Raw genomic sequence first — 16,523 nt, forward strand, 5'->3', positions numbered from 1 at the left:
GTGCATGCTTTATGGCAGCCTACGGTGCAGGGCCCAGATGAAGATACGATATATAATATATATACCCCCCTTCTGTACATCATGACCCCACTATGCTCCCGATCACTGATCCCTGGCGATCACCTGTGATCTGGAGGACAGCAAGTGTTCAATCTCCCTGCAGTGCCCCCAGAGGAGAAGTGAGTTATTACACCCTGTCTATTGGAATCAATGCTTTGTCTGTGCCTGGTCCTCCATCGCTTTGTTGTCTTTTATATATTCTGGGACTTGTAGTTCTACTGATGATATAATGCACCTTTGCAGGCTCTGTGAGCAGTTTACAGTTGGAGTGTGACTGATTGGGACCCTCAGGATCGATGTCGCCGGCTGCGATCATTCATCCATTTAATCAGATGGGGCATAGTGAGAACACCAAGTGGGGCAGGGGTGGTATCCGCTGAGTGGTAATGGTGGCCATATTGGTTTCTCAGGAACAGATTAAAAATCCTTGGAGTTGCCCTTTAAGGCCTCTTTATAAACGTTATGCCGGTACTTAAAGGTTTAACCCTTTCTGAATATTTAATGGTCGACATTTAATAAAAGCACCTCGCAACGGAATTGCTGCCATATCTCAGGCGATGGTCACTTATCGATCCGGAAATCTATAAGTATGCAGCGGCCGCGCTGGCAGGCGCTGAATGATGGGGGTCCCCCGTCCTGAGTCAGCGGAAGATTGAGCAATCAATCAGGATGGCGGATAGCAACACGTCCATTAGAGAGACAGACGGGACGACAACCTATAACGCAACCGTCCGCCATCGACTTGCGAGCCGGACAAAGGAGCCGCCCTGACAACCTCACACACCATATACAGGCTGCAGTTACACATGGGGTCGCGGTTCCTGCCTTTTTTAGGGCAGTCGGTTCAGATTTCCGCTTGTTACACAATCGCGGGGATCACGTGACGCCCCCATATCATGTGCCGCACCGAGCCGAGGACTTGTGCAGATGTTATCTTCGGGAATCTTTCCACGTCAGCTGGAGACTAAACTTTTCCGAGTTCACATGTCGGTGCGTGTAGCGTGTGCCCTGGCGCCAAGAAACTTAACCTCGAAGATACCAAACAGAACTGCGAGCAGGCGAAAGTAAGTGCCCCTCCCGGTAATAATGAGGTGGAGGCAGAATTCCAGCAGTGATCCTGTAGGAGGCGACACTGAGACAAGGACTAATATTAGGGTCGCGCCAGTGATTCCCGCCGTCTGTTTTTCCAGCTATTGTGTGGTCTCGTGGCAACAGGCGAGGCTCCTGTCAGTGTTTTTCCTCAGGGCCGCACATTCTCCATTGTAAAGTAAGATGCCGGGAGATTACTGCAAAGGCGTCCAGGAATGACAAGAATGTAGAAAATGTCCCGAAAACACAAGGTTTTCCATAGTCAATATCTCACAGGGACAGCGAGGGTCCCACAGACCGAGCCAGGTGGAAACAAAGGCTGCTCCATCTGTTGTGATGGACTGGACGGTCTGGAGTGATTAGCGCAGGGATACACGAGGCGGCGATTGTTGCCGCATGGCGTCAAATCATTAACACTTCGTCAGCGCGGGGAGCGAGCGGAACAACCGGAGGGATGAGCACAGCAAGAACGCAAGGGTGGGACCGGACGGACAAATGAGTCTGCGCGAGCGACCGAGACCTCATAGTGCAAAGACGTCACACAACTCGTCACACGAAGTAAGCCGACCCAAGCTTTTGGCATATGGGTCCTCAAATGTCTCCATTGACGATATAAAGACCCTAAATGACCCTCTAATTTCTAGGGTCTTCAGTTAATGGGGACTCTTTAATGGGGAAGTCCATAACTCAAAGAAAGAGTAAAGTCTCGTAGACCCTAAGGCCAGAGATGACATGGGCCCTCTTCTTTCTCCACTAAGTGACCACCAATGAATATCTGAAGACCCTAAATTATCGAGGGTCTTCACCTAACAGAGGCTCATGATCGGGGACATCCATAATGCACAGAAAATAATAAAATCTTGTAGAGTTGTAGAGTCTATGGGGAAGGATGCCATATTGGCCCTCCTGTTCTTTCTTGCTCTTGGTCTAAGGTGAGTATGGGAAACCCCAAATGATGTTCTGTTCTCTGCGGCCTCAGCCCTATTTGGGTCTCCTAAGTGAAACTGTCCATAACTAATAAATCTTGTAAACCCTATGGGCCCGCTTCATTATCCACTATCTAAGAATGTGAAGACCCCAAATAACGCTCTCATTCCTGTGGCCTAAACGTAACGGGGGGCTTTTGAGCAGAAACTATCCATAACTTAAGTAAAGCGTAAAGTTTCGTAGACCATAAGGGCAGAGATGACATGGGCCCTCTTCTTTATCCACTATCTGAGAATGTGAAGACCCCAAATAACTATCTCATTCCTGTGGCCTAAACCTAACGGGGGGCTTATGAGAAAAAACAGTTGATAAGTTAAGGAAAGGGTAAAAAGTCTTGTAGATCCTAACAGAAAAGATGACGTTGGCCCTCTTCTTTCTTCACTAAGTGATCACCAATGAATATCTGAAGACTCTAAATGACCCCCTAATTTCTAGGGTCTTAACCTTACGGGGGCTCATGAGCAGGGACGCCCATAACTCACAGAAAGAGAGAAGTCTTATAGAGTCTATGGGCAGAGATGCCATATTGGCCGTCCTCTTCTTTCTTCCTCTTGGTCTAAGGTGAGAATGGGAAACCCCCATATGATCTTCTGTTCTCTGTGGCCTCAACCCTACGGGGGTCTCATAAATGGAGCTTTCCTTAACTAATAGAGTCAAATCTTGAAGACCCTATGTATCCGCTTCTTTATCTACTAAGTGAGAATGTGAAGACCCCAAATAACTCTCATTCCTATTGCCTCAACCTTACGGGGTCTCATGAGTGGAAACGGTCCATAACTTACGGAAAGGGTAAAGTCTAGTAGACCCTAAGGGCAGAGATGATATGGGCTCTCTTCTTTATCCACTATGTGGGAATGTGAAGACCCCAGACAACCCTCTCATTCCTGTGGCCTTAACCTTATGGGGAACTTATGAGCAGAAACAGTGAGTGAGGCCATCTGCTGACCTCTGTAAGAAAAGCCTAAGACATCCTCTGTAGATATCAATATGGGGAGATAAAGAAAATTCTGTAAGAGTCTGATCTAGAAGATCACAAAGACCCTCATGGACATTAGATAAAAGTTGTCTGAACTCATCGATGTTGGTGGGACTGGCCGACCATATTCTGGGAACGACTCTCCCTCTAAACATCATCATCTTAGAAATTGAGTGCCCGATCCTTAGGGCAACAAAACCGCTGCCTGAAGTGTCCGGCTTGGATTTTCTCGTCTCTCCTCGTTGAAAATACATGAACGCTCGACAGCACTAAATGCTCATGTGTACGAGAGAGTCGGGAGAGAAAGACGACAGTGGAAAGAAGGTTCGTCAGACGCTATCTCATGGAAACGCCCAGCTTAGGAGATCCACCTCCACAGTGACCAAGACGCTCCTCTTCCTCCACAGTGACCGAGACTCTCCTCTTCCTCCACAGTGACCAAGATGCTCCTCTTCCTCCACAGTGACCAAGACGCTCCTCTTCCTCCACAGTGACCAAGACGCTCCTCTTCCTCCACAGTGACCAAGACGCTCCTCTTCCTCCACAGTGACCAAGACTCTCCTCTTCCTCCACAGTGACCAAGACTCTCCTCTTCCTCCACAGTGACCAAGACTCTCCTCTTCCTCCACAGTGACCAAGACTCTCCTCTTCCTCCACAGTGACCAAGACTCTCCTCTTCCTCCACAGTGACCAAGACGCTCCTCTTCCTCCACAGTGACCAAGACTCTCCTCTTCCTCCACAGTGACCAAGACGCTCCTCTTCCTCCACAGTGACCAAGGCTCTCCTCTTCCTCCACAGTGACCAAGACTCTCCTCTACCTCCACAGTGACCAAGACTCTCCTCTTCCTCCACAGTGACCAAGACTCTCCTCTTCCTCCACAGTGACCAAGACTCTCCTCTTCCTCCACAGTGACCAAGACTCTCCTCTTCCTCCACAGTGACCAAGACTCTCCTCTTCCTCCACAGTGACCAAGACTCTCCTCTTCCTCCACAGTGACCAAGACACTCCTCTTACTCCACAGTGACCAAGACGCTCCTCTTCCTCCACAGTGACCAAGACGCTCCTCTTCCTCCACAGTGACCAAGACGCTCCTCTTCCTCCACAGTGACCAAGACGCTCCTCTTCCTTCACAGTGACCAAGACTCTCCTCTTCCTCCACAGTGACCAAGACGCTCCTCTTCCTCCACAGTGACCAAGACGCTCCTCTTCCTCCACAGTGACCAAGACGCTCCTCTTCCTCCACAGTGACCAAGACTCTCCTCTTCCTCCACAGTGACCAAGACGCTCCTCTTCCTCCACAGTCACCAAGGCTCTCCTCTTCCTCCACAGTGACCAAGACTCTCCTCTTCCTCCACAGTGACCAAGACTATCCTCTTCCTCCACAGTGACCAAGACTCTCCTCTTCCTCCACAGTGACCAAGAATCTCCTCTTCCTCCACAGTGACCAAGACGCTCCTCTTCCTCCACAGTGACCAAGACTCTCCTCTTCCTCCACAGTGACCAAGACGCTCCTCTTCCTCCACAGTGACCAAGACTCTCCTCTTCCTCCACAGTGACCAAGACTCTCCTCTTCCTGCACAGTGACCAAGACTATCCTCTTCCTCCACAGTGACCAAGACTCTCCTCTTCCTCCACAGTGACCAAGACTCTCCTCTTCCTCCACAGTGACCAAGACTCTCCTCTTCCTCCACAGTGACCAAGACTCTCCTCTTCCTCCACAGTGACCAAGACTCTCCTCTTCCTCCACAGTGACCAAGACTCCCCTCTTCCTCCACAGTGACCAAGACTCTCCTCTTCCTCCAGTGACCAAGATGCTCCTCTTACTCCACAGTGACCAAGACGCTCCTCTTCCTCCACAGTGACCAAGACTCTCTTCCTCCACAGTGACCAAGACCCTCCTCTTCCTCCACAGTGACCAAGACACTCCTCTTCCTCCACAGTGACCAAGACTCTCCTCTTCCTCCACAGTGACCAAGACTCTCCTCTTCCTCCACAGTGACCAAGACGTTCCTTTTCCTCCACAGTGACCAAGACTATCCTCTTCCTCCACAGTGACCAAGACGCTCCTCTTCCTCCACAGTGACCAAGACTCTCCTCTTCCTCCACAGTGACCAAGACTCTCCTCTTCCTCCACAGTGACCAAGACTCTCCTCTTCCTCCACAGTGACCAAGACTCTCCTCTTCTTCCACAGTGACCAAGACTCTCCTCTTCCTCCACAGTGACCAAGACGCTCCTCTTCCTCCACAGTGACCAAGACTCTCCTCTTCCTCCACAGTGACCAAGACGCTCCTCTTCCTCCACAGTGACCAAGGCTCTCCTCTTCCTCCACAGTGACCAAGACTCTCCTCTTCCTCCACAGTGACCAAGACTCTCCTCTTCCTCCACAGTGACCAAGACTCTCCTCTTCCTCCACAGTGACCAAGACTCTCCTCTTCCTCCACAGTGACCAAGACTCTCCTCTTCCTCCACAGTGACCAAGACTCTCCTCTTCCTCCACAGTGACCAAGACTCTCCTCTTCCTCCACAGTGACCAAGACTCTCCTCTTACTCCACAGTGACCAAGACGCTCCTCTTACTCCACAGTGACCAAGACGCTCCTCTTCCTCCACAGTGACCAAGACGCTCCTCTTCCTCCACAGTGACCAAGACGCTCCTCTTCCTCCACAGTGACCAAGACGCTCCTCTTCCTCCACAGTGACCAAGACTCTCCTCTTCCTCCACAGTGACCAAGACGCTCCTCTTCCTCCACAGTGACCAAGACGCTCCTCTTCCTCCACAGTGACCAAGACGCTCCTCTTTCTCCACAGTGACCAAGACTCTCCTCTTCCTCCACAGTGACCAAGACGCTCCTCTTCCTCCACAGTCACCAAGGCTCTCCTCTTCCTCCACAGTGACCAAGACTCTCCTCTTCCTCCACAGTGACCAAGACTATCCTCTTCCTCCACAGTGACCAAGACTCTCCTCTTCCTCCACAGTGACCAAGACTCTCCTCTTCCTCCACAGTGACCAAGACGCTCCTCTTCCTCCACAGTGACCAAGACTCTCCTCTTCCTCCACAGTGACCAAGACTCTCCTCTTCCTCCACAGTGACCAAGACGCTCCTCTTCCTCCACAGTGACCAAGACTCTCCTCTTCCTCCACAGTGACCAAGACTCTCCTCTTCCTCCACAGTGACCAAGACTCTCCTCTTCCTCCACAGTGACCAAGACTCTCCTCTTCCTCCACAGTGACCAAGACTCTCCTCTTCCTCCACAGTGACCAAGAGTCTCCTCTTCCTCCACAGTGACCAAGACTCTCCTCTTCCTCCACAGTGACCAAGACTCTCCTCTTCCTCCAGTGACCAAGATGCTCCTCTTACTCCACAGTGACCAAGACGCTCCTCTTCCTCCATAGTGACCAAGACTCTCTTCCTCCACAGTGACCAAGACCCTCCTCTTCCTCCACAGTAACCAAGACACTCCTCTTCCTCCACAGTGACCAAGACTCTCCTCTTCCTCCACAGTGACCAAGACTCTCCTCTTCCTCCACAGTGACCAAGACTCTCCTCTTCCTCCACAGTGACCAAGACGCTCCTCTTCCTCCACAGTGACCAAGACTCTCCTCTTCATATTGGCTAATACTCTCTTCCTCGCCTTTCATATTGACCAAGACTCTCTCCTCTTCCTCCAAAATGGCCAAGTCTCTCTTCTTACCCTCCATGTTGGCTAAGACTGTCTTCTTCGTCCTTCATATTGACAAGGGCTCTCTTCCTTACTCTTCATATTGACCAAGAAAGAATCATCGTCTTTCATATTGGCTAGGGCTCTCTTCCTCCTTCTCCATATTGGCTAACACTCTGTTCCTCACCCTTCATTTTGACCCAAACTCTCTTCCTTATCCTTCATATTGATCAAGACTCCCATTTTTGCTTTTCCTATTAACCAAGGCTTTGTTCCTAATAACTACCCCATAAACCGGGTATTTACCCACAAATCCCTCTCTGGCCGCGGCCATCTACACATGGCTCACAGATGGCAAGGAGGCCTTTATATAACGGCATCAAAAGAGGGGGAGGGGAGAACTCCCACATCAAAGGCAGACGCGGCCCCCCACTGCTCCAGCGCGGCCCCCCACTGCTCCAGCATCTCCCAGCCATGGTCTCATTCATCTGCGGAAAGCAAACACAGGTGGCTGCTGGGAACAGAAATAGCCCCCAATTATCTGCTAATCACAGCAAGGAGGGAGGGGGACCCAGAATTACTCATCTGCAGGTGTCTGATGGATATATATATATATATATATATATATATGGTGTATATACTGTATACAGGACAGGAGGAGCGGAACTGTGCAGTGTATATATACAGGATGGGAGGAGTGGTGCTGTGCAGTGTATATATACAGGAGGAGTGGTACTGTGCAGTGTATATATACAGGAGGAGTGGTACTGTGCAGTGTATATATACAGGACAGGAGGAGTGGTACTGTGCAGTATATATATACAGGAGGAGTGGTACTGTGCAGTGTATATATACAGGACGGGAGGAGTGGTACTGTACAGTGTATATATACAGGACGGGAGGAGTGGTACTGTGCAGTGTATATATACAGGACAGGAGGAGCGGAACTGTGCAGTGTATATATACAGGACGGGAGGAGTGGTGCTGTGCAGTGTATATATACAGGACGGGAGGAGTGGTACTGTGCAGTGTATATATACAGGACAGGAGGAGCGGAACTGTGCAGTGTATATATACAGGACGGGAGGAGTGGTGCTGTGCAGTGTATATATACAGGACAGGAGGAGTGGTACTGTGCAGTGTATATATACAGGACAGGAGGAGCGGAACTGTGCAGTGTATATATACAGGACAGGAGGAGTGGTGCTGTGCAGTGTATATATACAGGACAGGAGGAGTGGTACTGTGCAGTGTATATATACAGGACAGGAGGAGTGGTACTGTGCAGTGTATATATACAGGACAGGAGGAGTGGTACTGTGCAGTGTATATATACAGGACAGGAGGAGCGGAACTGTGCAGTGTATATATACAGGACGGGAGGAGTGGTGCTGTGCAGTGTATATATACAGGACGGGAGGAGTGGTACTGTGCAGTGTATATATACAGGACAGGAGGAGTGGTACTGTGCAGTGTATATATACAGGACGGGAGGAGTGGTACTGTGCAGTGTATATATACAGGAGGAGCTGTACTGTGCAGTGTATATATACAGGACAGGAGGAGTGGCACTGTGCAGTGTATATATACAGGACAGGAGGAGTGGTGCTGTGCAGTGTATATATACAGGAGGAGTGGTACTGTGCAGTGTATATATACAGGACAGGAGGAGCGGAACTGTGCAGTGTATATATACAGGACGGGAGGAGTGGTGCTGTGCAGTGTATATATACAGGACGGGAGGAGTGGTACTGTGCAGTGTATATATACAGGAGGAGCTGTACTGTACAGTGTATATATACAGGACAGGAGGAGTGGTACTGTGCAGTGTATATATACAGGACAGGAGGAGTGGTACTGTGCAGTGTATATATACAGGACAGGAGGAGTGGTACTGTGCAGTGTATATATACAGGACAGGAGGAGCGGTACTGTGCAGTGTATATATACAGGACAGGAGGAGTGGTACTGTGCAGTGTATATATACAGGAGGAGTGGTACTGTGCAGTGTATATATACAGGAGGAGTGGTACTGTACAGTGTATATATACAGGACAGGAGGAGTGGCACTGTGCAGTGTATATATACAGGACAGGAGGAGTGGTACCGTGCAGTGTATCTATACAGGACAGGAGGAGTGGTACTGTGCAGTGTATATATACAGGCGGAGTGGTACTGTGCAGTGTATATATACAGGACAGGAGGAGTGGTACTGTGCAGTGTATATATACAGGACAGGAGGAGTGGTACTGTGCAGTGTATATATACAGGAGGAGTGGTACTGTACAGTGTATATATAGAGGAGGAGTGGTGCTGTGCAGTGTATATATACAGGAGGAGTGGTACTGTGCAGTGTATATATACAGGACAGGAGGAGTGGTACTGTGCAGTGTATATATACAGGACAGGAGGAGTGGTACTGTGCAGTGTATATATACAGGACGGGAGGAGTGGTACTGTGCAGTGTATATATACAGGAGGAGTGGTACTGTGCAGTGTATATATACAGGACAGGAGGAGTGGTACTGTGCAGTGTATATATACAGGACAGGAGGAGTGGTACTGTGCAGTGTATATATACAGGACGGGAGGAGTGGTACTGTGCAGTGTATATATACAGGACAGGAGGAGTGGTACTGTGCAGTGTATATATACAGGAGGAGTGGTATTGTGCAGTGTATATATACAGGAGGAGTGGTACTGTGCAGTGTATATATACAGGAGGAGTGGTATTGTGCAGTGTATATATACAGGAGGAGTGGTACTGTGCAGTGTATATATACAGGAGGAGTGGTACTGTGCAGTGTATATATACAGGAGGAGTGGTACTGTACAGTGTATATATACAGGACAGGAGGAGTGGTGCTGTGCAGTGTATATATACAGAACAGGAGGAGTGGTACTGTGCAGTGTATATATACAGGACGGGAGGAGTGGTACTGTGCAGTGTATATATACAGGACAGGAGGAGTGGTACTGTACAGTGTATATATACAGGACAGGAGGAGTGGTACTGTGCAGTGTATATATACAGGACAGGAGGAGTGGTACTGTGCAGTGTACATATACAGGACAGGAGGAGGGGTACTGTGCAGTGTATATATACAGGACAGGAGGAGTGGTACTGTGCAGTGTATATATACAGGAGGAGTGGTACTGTGCAGTGTATATATACAGGAGGAGTGGTACTGTGCAATGTATATATACAGGAGGAGTGGTACTGTGCAGTGTATATATACAGGACAGGAGGAGTGGTACTGTGCAGTGTATATATACAGGAGGAGTGGTACTGTGCAGTGTATATATACAGGACAGGAGGAGTGGTACTGTGCAGTGTATATATACAGGACAGGAGGAGTGGTACTGTGCAGTGTATATATACAGGACAGGAGGAGTGGTACTGTACAGTGTATATATACAGGACAGGAGGAGTGGTACTGTGCAGTGTATATATACAGGACAGGAGGAGTGGTACTGTGCAGTGTATATATACAGGAGGAGTGGTACTGTGCAGTGTATATATACAGGAGGAGTGGTACTGTGCAGTGTATATATACAGGACAGGAGGAGTGGTACTGTGCAGTGTATATATACAGGAGAAGTGGTACTGTGCAGTGTATATATACAGGAGGAGTGGTACTGTGCAGTGTATATATACAGGAGAAGTGGTATTGTGCAGTGTATATATACAGGAGGAGTGGTACTGTGCAGTGTATATATACAGGACAGGAGGAGTGGTACTGTGCAGTGTATATATACAGGACAGGAGGAGTGGTACTGTGCAGTGTATATATACAGGACAGGAGGAGTGGTACTGTGCAGTGTATATATACAGGACAGGAGGAGTGGTACTGTGCAGTGTATATATACAGGACAGGAGGAGTGGTACTGTGCAGTGTATATATACAGGACAGGAGGAGTGGTACTGTGCAGTGTATATATACAGGACAGGAGGAGTGGTACTGTGCAGTGTATATATACAGGGCAGGAGGAGTGGTACTGTGCAGTGTATATATACAGGACAGGAGGAGTGGTACTGTGCAGTGTATATATACAGGAGGAGTGGTACTGTGCAGTGTATATATACAGGACAGGAGGAGTGGTACTGTGCAGTGCATATATACAGGAGGAGTGGTACTGTGCAGTGTATATATACAGGAGGAGTGGTACTGTGCAGTATATATATACAGGAGGAGCGGTACTGTGCAGTGTATGTATACAGGACAGGAGGAGTGGTACTGTGCAGTGTATATATACAGGACAGGAGGAGTGGTACTGTGTAGTGTATATATACAGGAGAGGAGGAGTGGTACTGTGCAGTGTATATATACAGGAGGAGTGGTACTGTACAGTGTATATATAGAGGAGGAGTGGTGCTGTGCAGTGTATATATACAGGAGGAGCTGTACTGTGCAGTGTATATATACAGGAGGAGTGGTACTGTGCAGTGTATATATACAGGAGGAGTGGTACTGTGCAGTGTATATATACAGGAGGAGTGGTGCTGTGCAGTGTATATATACAGGAGGAGCTGTACTGTGCAGTGTATATATACAGGAGGAGTGGTACTGTGCAGTGTATATATACAGGAGGAGTGGTACTGTGCAGTGTATATATACAGGACAGGAGGAGTGGTACTGTGTAGTGTATATATACAGGACAGGAGGAGTGGTACTGTGCAGTGTATATATACAGGAGGAGTGGTACTGTACAGTGTATATATAGAGGAGGAGTGGTGCTGTGCAGTGTATATATACAGGAGGAGCTGTACTGTGCAGTGTATATATACAGGAGGAGTGGTACTGTGCAGTGTATATATACAGGAGGAGTGGTACTGTGCAGTGTATATATACAGGAGGAGTGGTACTGTGCAGTGTATATATACAGGACAGGAGGAGTGGTGCTGTGCAGTGTGTATATACAGCACAGGAGGAGTGGTACTGTGCAGTGTATATATACAGGAGGAGTGGTACTGTGCAGTGAATATATACAGGACAGGAGGAGTGGTACTGTGCAGTGTATATATACAGGACAGGAGGAGTGGTGCTGTGCAGTGTGTATATACAGGACAGGGGGAGTGGTACTGTGCAGTGTATATATACAGGAGGAGTGGTGCTGTGCAGTGTATATATACAGGAGGAGTGGTACTGTGCAGTGTATATATACAGGAGGAGTGGTACTGTGCAGTGTATATATACAGGACAGGAGGAGTGGTACTGTGCAGTGTATATATACAGGACAGGAGGAGTGGTGCTGTGCAGTGTATATATACAGGACAGGAGGAGTGGTACTGTGCAGTGTATATATACAGGACAGGAGGAGTGGTACTGTGCAGTGTTTATATACAGGATGAGTGGTACTGTGCAGTGTATATATACAGGAGGAGTGGTATTGTGCAGTGTATATATACAGGAGGAGTGGTACTGTGCAGTGTATATATACAGGAGGAGTGGTGCTGTGCAGTGTATATATACAGGAGGAGTGGTACTGTGCAGTGTATATATACAGGAGGAGTGGTGCTGTGCAGTGTATATATACAGGAGGAGTGGTACTGTACAGTGTATATATACAGGACAGGAGGAGTGGTACTGTGCAGTGTATATATACAGGACAGGAGGAGGGGTACTGTGCAGTGTATATATACAGGAGGAGTGGTACTGTGCAGTGTATATATACAGGAGGAGTGGTACTGTGCAGTGTATATATACAGGAGGAGTGGTACTGTACAGTGTATATATACAGGACAGGAGGAGTGGTACTGTGCAGTGTATATATACAGGACAGGAGGAGTGGTACTGTGCAGTGTATATATACAGGACAGGAGGAGGGGTACTGTGCAGTGTATATATACAGGACAGGAGGAGGGGTACTGTGCAGTGTATATATACAGGACAGGAGGAGTGGTACTGTGCAGTGTATATATACAGGAGGAGTGGTACTGTGCAGTGTATATATACAGGAGGAGTGGTACTGTGCAGTGTATATATACAGGAGGAGTGGTACTGTGCAGTGTATATATACAGGAGAGGAGGAGTGGTACTGTGCAGTGTATATATACAGGACAGGAGGAGTGGTACTATGCAGTGTATATATACAGGACAGGAGGAGTGGTACTGCGCAGTGTATATATACAGGACAGGAGGAGTGGTACTGTGCAGTGTATATATACAGGACAGGAGGAGTGGTACTGTACAGTGTATATATACAGGACAGGAGGAGTGGTACTGTACAGTGTATATATAGAGGAGGAGTGGTGCTGTGCAGTGTATATATACAGGAGGAGCTGTACTGTGCAGTGTATATATACAGGACAGGAGGAGTGGTACTGTGCAGTGTATATATACAGGACAGGAGGACTGGTACTGTGCAGTGTATATATACAGGACAGGAGGAGTGGTACTGTGCAGTGTATATATACAGGACAGGAGGAGTGGTACTGTGCAGTGTATATATACAGGAGGAGTGGTACTGTGCAGTGTATATATACAGGAGGAGCTGTACTGTGCAGTGTATATATACAGGACAGGAGGAGTGGTACTGTGCAGTGTATATATACAGGACAGGAGGAGTGGTACTGTGCAGTGTATATATACAGGAGGAGTGGTACTGTACAGTGTATATATACAGGACAGGAGGACTGGTACTGTACAGTGTATATATACAGGACAGGAGGAGTGGTACTGTGCAGTGTATATATACAGGACAGGAGGAGTGGTACTGTGCAGTGTATATATACAGGAGGAGTGGTACTGTGCAGTGTATATATACAGGAGGAGCTGTACTGTGCAGTGTATATATACAGGACAGGAGGAGTGGTACTGTGCAGTGTATATATACAGGACAGGAGGACTGGTACTGTGCAGTGTATATATACAGGACAGGAGGAGTGGTACTGTGCAGTGTATATATACAGGAGGAGTGGTACTGTGCAGTGTATATATACAGGACAGGAGGAGTGGTACTGTGCAGTATATATATACAGGAGGAGCGGTACTGTGCAGTGTATATATACAGGACAGGAGGAGTGGTACTGTGCAGTGTATATATACAGGACAGGAGGAGTGGTACTGTACAGTGTGTATATAGAGGAGGAGTGGTACTGTGCAGTGTATATATACAGGAGGAGCTGTACTGTGCAGTGTATATATACAGGAGGAGCGGTGCTGTGCAGTGTATATATACAGGAGGAGCTGTACTGTGCAGTGTATATATACAGGAGGAGTGGTACTGTGCAGTGTATATATACAGGACAGGAGGAGTGGTACTGTGCAGTGTATATATAGAGGAGGAGTGGTGCTGTGCAGTGTATATATACAGGAGGAGCTGTACTGTGCAGTGTATATATACAGGAGGAGTGGTACTGTGCAGTGTATATATACAGGAGGAGTGGTAGTGTACAGTGTATATATACAGGACAGGAGGAGTGGTACTGTGCAGTGTATATATAGAGGAGGAGTGGTGCTATGCAGTGTATATATACAGGAGGAGTGGTAGTGTGCAGTGTATACATACAGGAGGAGTGGTACTGTGCAGTGTATATATACAGGAGGAGTGGTACTGTGCAGTGTATATATACAGGACAGGAGGAGTGGTGCTGTGCAGTGTGTATATACAGGACAGGAGGAGTGGTACTGTGCAGTGTATATATACAGGACAGGAGGAGTGGTGCTGTGCAGTGTGTATATACAGGACAGGGGGAGTGGTACTGTGCAGTGTATATATACAGGAGGAGTGGTACTGTGCAGTGTATATATACAGGAGGAGTGGTACTGTGCAGTGTATATATACAGGAGGAGTGGTGCTGTGCAGTGTATATATACAGGAGGAGTGGTACTGTGCAGTGTATATATACAGGAGGAGTGGTACTGTGCAGTGTATATATACAGGACAGGAGGAGTGGTACTGTGCAGTGTATATATACAGGAGGAGTGGTGCTGTGCAGTGTATATATACAGGAGGAGTGGTACTGTGCAGTGTATATATACAGGAGGAGTGGTACTGTACAGTGTATATATACAGGACAGGAGGAGTGGTACTGTGCAGTGTATATATACAGGACAGGAGGAGTGGTACTGTGCAGTGTACATATACAGGACAGGAGGAGTGGTACTGTGCAGTGTATATATACAGGACAGGAGGAGGGGTACTGTGCAGTGTATATATACAGGAGGAGTGGTACTGTGCAGTGTATATATACAGGAGGAGTGGTACTGTACAGTGTATATATACAGGACAGGAGGAGTGGTACTGTGCAGTGTATATATACAGGACAGGAGGAGTGGTACTGTGCAGTGTATATATACAGGACAGGAGGAGGGGTACTGTGCAGTGTATATATACAGGACAGGAGGAGTGGTACTGTGCAGTGTATATATACAGGAGGAGTGGTACTGTGCAGTGTATATATACAGGAGGAGTGGTACTGTGCAGTGTATATATACAGGAGGAGTGGTACTGTGCAGTGTATATATACAGGAGGAGTGGTACTGTACAGTGTATATATAAAGGACAGGAGGAGTGGTTCTGTGCAGTGTATATATACAGGACAGGAGGAGTGGTACTATGCAGTGTATATATACAGGACAGGAGGAGTGGTACTGTGCAGTGTATATATACAGGACAGGAGGAGTTGTACTGTGCAGTGTATATATACAGGACAGGAGGAGTGGCACTGTGCAGTGTATATATACAGGACAGGAGGAGTGGTACTGTGCAGTGTATATATACAGGACAGGAGGAGTGGTACTGTGCAGTGTATATATACAGAACAGGAGGAGTGGTACTGTGCAGTGTATATATACAGGAGGAGTGGTACTGTGCAGTGTATATATACAGGAGGAGTGGTACTGTGCAGTGTATATATACAGGACAGGAGGAGTGGTACTGTGCAGTGTATATATACAGGACAGGAGGAGTGGTACTGTGCAGTGTATATATACAGGACAGGAGGAGTGGTACTGTGCAGTGTATATATACAGAACAGGAGGAGTGGTACTGTGCAGTGTATATATACAGGAGGAGCTGTACTATGCAGTGTATATATACAGGAGGAGCTGTACTGTGCAGTGTATATATACAGGAGGAGCGGTACTGTGCAGTGTATATATACAGGAGGAGCTGTACTGTACAGTGTATATATAGAGGAGGAGTGGTGCTATGCAGTGTATATATACAGGAGGAGTGGTAGTGTGCAGTGTATATATACAGGAGGAGTGGTACTGTGCAGTGTATATATACAGGAGGAGTGGTACTGTGCAGTGTATATATACAGGAGGAGTGGTACTGTGCAGTGTATATATACAGGACAGGAGGAGTGGTGCTGTGCAGTGTATATATACAGGAGGAGCGGTACTGTGCAGTGTATATATACAGGACTGGAGGAGTGGTACTGTGCAGTGTATATATACAGGACAGGAGGAGTGGTACTGTGCAGTGTATATATACAGGAGGAGTGGTACTGTGCAGTGTATATATACAGGACAGGAGGAGTGGTGCTGTGCAGTGTGTATATACAGGACAGGGGGAGTGGTACTGTGCAGTGTATATATACAGGAGGAGTGGTGCTGTGCAGTGTATATATACAGAAGGAGTGGTACTGTGCAGTGTATATATACAGGACAGGAGGAGTGGTACTGTGCAGTGTATATATACAGGAGGAGTGGTACTGTGCAGTGTATATATACAGGACAGGAGGAGTGGTACTGTGCAGTGTATATATACAGGACAGGAGGAGTGGTACTGTGCAGTAT

At 47.7% G+C, this 16,523-nt stretch overlaps 1 protein-coding gene across 1 annotated transcript in view; it reads right to left on the minus strand.

Moving 5' to 3' along the window:
* PITPNC1 (phosphatidylinositol transfer protein cytoplasmic 1) overlaps positions 1–16,523 on the minus strand; it is a 283,058-nt gene that overhangs the window by 121,099 nt on the left and 145,436 nt on the right. The gene's annotated exons all lie outside the window — the stretch shown is intronic.

The sequence above is a fragment of the Phyllobates terribilis genome, unplaced genomic scaffold (genome assembly GCF_046119375.1).
Source record: "Phyllobates terribilis strain yellow unplaced genomic scaffold, ASM4611937v1 Scaffold_25__1_contigs__length_18738178, whole genome shotgun sequence".
NCBI classification, from domain to species: Eukaryota; Metazoa; Chordata; class Amphibia; order Anura; family Dendrobatidae; genus Phyllobates; species Phyllobates terribilis.